Raw genomic sequence first — 5,586 nt, forward strand, 5'->3', positions numbered from 1 at the left:
AAAGACCTAGACATGAGACCTGAAAGCATAAAAATCCTAGAAGAGCACACAGGCAGTAATTTTTCCGACATTGACACTTCTCTAGATATGTCTCCTAAGGCAATGGAAAGAAAAGCAAAAATAAACTAGTGGGACTACATCAAAACAAAAAGCATTTGCTGGGGCACCTGGGTGGCTCAGCCGGTTGAGTGTCTAACTCTAGATCTCAGTTCATGTCTTTATCTCGAGGTCATGAGTTCAATCCCACTCTGGGATCTGCACTGGCTGTGAGCTTACTTAAAACAAACAAAAACAAAAATATTTGTACTGTGAAAGAAACCATCAACAAAAAAAAGAAAAAAAACCTACTGAATGTAAGAAGACATTTGCATTTTCAAAGGTAGTTGTATTGATTTGAGATATACAAATAAAATATGCATTTTATTTATTCCTTCATTTTACATGGGCAGGGTCTAAAACGCACAGTTTTTTTCTCAAGGTCACTCATTGTCATAACTAACACCCATAACCCCTTCTTTATGCCATAGCTAAAATACCATCTGTGGAATGCACTTTGTTATCTAGAAACTGTGAGGTCCCATGCGCATGTCTACCCTGGAACATGCATAGTGTTGTAACACAGACCAAAGGCAGACCTGAAAAATCATGAAAACATGCTGAACAAATAAATAAGTGAATAAGGAAGTGGATGCATAAACAAATGACATTGGGCAAGTTATCTGACCTCTCAGAAATATAATTTCCAGGGAGCCTGGGTGGCTCAGTCAGTTGAGCGTCCAACCTCGGGTCAGGTCATGATGTCGCAGTTCATGAATTCAAGCCCAGTGACAGGCTCTGTGCTGACAGCTCAGAGCCTGGAGCCTGCTTCGGATTCTGTGTCTTCCTCTCTCTCTGGTCCTCCCCCACTCATACTCTGTCTCTCTGTCTCTGTCTCTCTCTTAAAAATAAATGAAGTATTTAAAAAAAGTTTACAAAAAGAAACATAATTTCCTCATGTGTCAGATGCGGACAGTAACACATATCATCTAGGATGACTGTTGTAAGGCAATGTAGAAGTATTTAGCATAGTGCCTGGCATTTAGTAGGTGCTCGCTACATAATCAAGCATTACTAGATCTCAATGGTTGCTGGTCAGACTCAGGTGGGAGACTGGTTTACAAGGGCAATGCCACAGGATTTATTTCCAAGGTTCATATTCATTTCCATTTACTTCAAAACAGTTTTTATTAAAGTATAAGAATCATAAAACTAGGGACACCAAATGGGCAAGGTGGCAGCCACTGACTCTTAAAGACAGTCCCTCCAAGGATAAAGAGCACGCAACATGCTTGGGAGGGTCCAAGGCAAGATTTATTCTCCCTTCCCTTCTATTCAAGAGATTCTATTCCGACCCAGACTCTCCCAGAGAAAATCATCATCATTATCTGTATTTCACTTTCATGATTTGTATTATAAAAAATAAAATAATACACAGCTTCTGTTATTTAATCCTCAAAACATTCTTATGTATTTACTATTCTTTGCCCCATTTTACAAATAAGGAAAGTGAGGCTCAGAGAGATTAAATAATGTGCCCAAGTTTATACTCATTAGAGAGACTTTGGAAAGTAGAGAAAATACAATGAACTTATTAACATTACTGTGAATTTCTTCTGGTTGTTTCAATTATGTAAACTTTTTTAAATTTTGTTTAATATTTATTTTTGAAAGAGAGAGAGAGAGACAGAGTGTAAGTGGGGGAGAGAAAGAGAGAGAGGGAGACACAGAACCTGAAGCAGGCTCCAGGCTCTGAGCTGTCAGCACAGAGCCCAACGCGGGGCTCGAACTCACAAACTGTGACACCATGACCTGAGCCGACGTCAGTCACTTAACCGACTGAGCCACCCAGATGTCTCTCAATTATGTAAAGATTCTTTATAAATTTGAATGAAATGTATACATAATTTTGTATTCAGCTTTCAGCTTTTTTTCCCTTAACACTTCATTTAAAAGTTAGGGAGAGAGCAAAACCATAAGAGACTCTTTTTTTTTTTAATATGAAATTTATTGTCAGATTGGTTTCCGTACAACACCAAGTGCTCATCCCAACAGGTGCCCTCCTCAATGCCCATCACCCACTTTCCCCTCGCCACCCCCCATCAACTCTCAGTTGGTTCACAGTATTTAAGAGTCTCTTATGTTTTGCCTCCTTCCCTCTCTGTAACTTTTTTCCCCCCTTCTCCTCCCCCCGGTCTCCTGTTGAGTTTCTCAGGATCCACATATGAGTGAAAACATATGGTATCTTTCTCTGCCTGACTTATTTCACTTAGCATAACACTCTCCAGATCCATCCAAGTTGCTACAAATGGCCATATTTCATTGTTTCTCATTGCCAAGTAGTATTTCATTGTATATATAAACCACATCTTCTTTATCCATTCATCAGTTGATGGACATTTAGGCTCTTTCCATAATTTGGCTATTGTTGAAAGTGCTGCTATAAACATTGGGGTACAAGTGCCCCTGTGCATCAGCACTCCTGTATCCCTTGGGTAAATTCCTAGAAGTGCTACTGCTGGTCATAGAGTAGGTCTATTTTTAATTTTTTGAGGAACCTCCACACTGTTTTCCAGAGCAGCTGCACCAATTTGCATTCCCACCAACAGTGCAAGAGGGTTCCTGTTTCTCCACATCCTCGCCAGCATCTATAGTCTCCTGATTTGTTCATTTTAGCCACTCTGACTGGCGTGAGGTGGTATCTGAGTGTGGTTTTGATTTGTATTTCCCTGATGAGGAGCAACATTGAGCATCTCTTCATGTGCCTGTTGGCCCTCTGGATGTCTTCTTTAGAGAAGTGTCTATTCATGTTTTCTGCCCATTTCTTCACTGGATTATTTGTTTTTCGGTTGTGGACTTTGGTAAGCTCTTTATAGATTTTGGATACTAGCCATTTATGAAAATCCCACAGCTAATATCATCCTCAATGGGGAAAAACTGAGAGCTTTCCCCCTGAGATCAGGAACACAACAGGGATGTCCACTCTCACCGCTGTTGTTTAACATAGTGTTGGAAGTGCTAGCATCAGCAATCAGACAATAAAAGGAAATCAAAGGCATCAAAATTGGCAAAGATGAAGTCAAGCTTTCACTTTTTGCAGATGACATGATATTATACATAGAAAACCCTAAAGACTCCACCAGAAGTCTGCTAGAACTGATACATGAATTCAGCAAAGTTGCAGGATACAAAATCAATGTACAGAAATCAGTTGCATTCTTATACACTAATAATGAAGCAACAGAAAGACAAATAAAGAAACTGATCCCATTCACAATTGCACCAAGAAGCATAAAATACCTAGGAATAAACCTAACCAAGGATGGAAAAGATCTGTATGCTGAAAACTATAGAAAGCTTATGAAGGAAATTGAAGAAGACATAAAGAAATGGAAAGACATTCCCTGCTCATGGATTGGAAGAATAAATATTGTGAAAATGTCAATACTACCCAAAGCTATCTATACAATCAATGCAATCCCAATCAAAATTGCACAAGCATTCTTCTTGAAGCTAGAACAAGCAATCCTAAAATTTGTATGGAACCACAAAAGACCCCGAATAACCAAAGTAATTTTGAAGAAGAAGACCAAAGCAGGAAGCATCACAATCCCAGAACTTTAGCCTCTACTACAAAGCTGTAATCATCAAGACAGCATGGTACTGGCACAAAAACAGACACATAGACCAATGGAATAGAATAGAAACCCCAGAATTAGACCCACAAAAGAATGGGTCTTTGACAAAGCAGGAAAGAATATCCAATGGAACAAATGGTGCTGGGAGAACTGGACAGCAACATGCAGAAGGATGAAACTAGACCACTTTCTTATACCATTCACAAAAATAAACTCAAAATGGATAAAGGACCTGAATGTGAGACAGGAAATCATCAAAACCCTAGAGGAGAAAGCAGGAAAAAACCTCTCTGACCTCAGCTGCAGCATTTCTTACTTGACACATCCCCAAAGGCAAGGGAATTAAAAGCAAAAATGAACTATTGGGACCTCATGAAGATAAAAAGCTTCTGCACTGCAAAGGAAACAATCAACAAAACTAAAAGGCAACCAACGGAATGGGAAAGAGACATTTGCAAATGACATAAGAGACTCTTAAAAACTGAGAATAAACTATGGGTTGATGGGGGGTGGTAGGGAGGGGAGGGTGGGTGATGGGCATTAAGGAGGGCACCTGTTGGGATGAGCACTGGGTGTTGTACGGAAACCAATTTAACAATAAATTTCATATTTAAAAAAAGCATCTCCCCAGGATGATATTCTTCAGAAGATGTTTTTTAGGGTCACCTGGGTGGCTCAGTCGGTTAAGTGTCCAACTTCGGCTATGGTCATGATCTCATGGTTTGCGAGTTCAAGCCCCAAATCAGGCTCTGTGCTGACAGCTCAGAGCCTGGACCCTGCTTTGGATTCTGTGTCTCCCTTTCTCTATGCCCTTCCCTAGCTCACACACACTCTCTCTCTCTCTCAAAAATAAACAAACAAACAAAAAGATGTTTTTTAATGGTGCATTATAAAAAACCACCATAATTTATTTAACCATTTCTCTATTTATAAGCTTTTGTGTTAATTCCCTATTTGTACTATATTAAATGACCTTTTTCTGTAAATCTCTAGACAATTTTCCTTAAAATTTAGGGTCCAGATAGAATCTCATGCAACATGAAGACAATGTCACTTGCTCCTTTAGAAATTAGAAAACACACTCATAAAACTGTCATTAACTCCCGACCCCAACTACTCTTCTCCAACCTGAACATCTTCAAACACCTCAGCCCCTCCTCCAAGGACTCCTTTCTGTCCTCGTTTCCTCCTCTCTCCTACTGAATCCTTTATGCCATCCTTACACCATCAACACACACTTGGACCTCATAGTAGGTGAGGACGTGAATGAGGCCGACAGAGAGTGAAAGGGGCTCCCCTCTCCTGCATCATGTCGCCATCACCACTGAGGAGCTGCTGTGGGCCAGGCTCAGTCCATGAGCTTCATACATTCTCCTAGTTCATGCTCAGCACAACCCTTTAAGATAACTATTAATATGTTCATTTTAGAGCTGAGAAAAAGGAAGCTCAAAAAATTAAGTGTTTAAGTTGCAAGACCAGCAACAAGCACCCACAGGAATCACAACGCAGTCTGGGAGACATCTCAGATCTTCTTGCCAGAGAGCTCTCCCTCCTGCAGTGCTCTCCTCCAGCCCCCTCCCCCTGCAATGCTTGTGTGCTACACCCTCCTTCCTTCCCTAGCCTCCTACTACTGAAAAACTTCAGAGATTCACATTGGACTTAACTTTGCCCAAAGGAGGTAGCATGACACCATAAAAAAAGCACTGGTCTAGAAGCCAAAAGACAGATCTCAGCTTCAGTCCCAGCTCTGTCTCACCAAACAACACCCTCCCTCTGCTTGGTGCTCAATTTCCCCATCTGGACCTAAAACAGCTGAATTAAGTGCTGTGATTCTATACTGGAAAAGTGGAAATACACCAAAAAAAATTCATTTCAAGATAATAATAGTAAGTATTTGAGGAGTTAAAAAAAA

The sequence above is a fragment of the Acinonyx jubatus genome, chromosome D1 (assembly GCF_027475565.1).
Source record: "Acinonyx jubatus isolate Ajub_Pintada_27869175 chromosome D1, VMU_Ajub_asm_v1.0, whole genome shotgun sequence".
NCBI lineage: Eukaryota > Metazoa > Chordata > Mammalia > Carnivora > Felidae > Acinonyx > Acinonyx jubatus.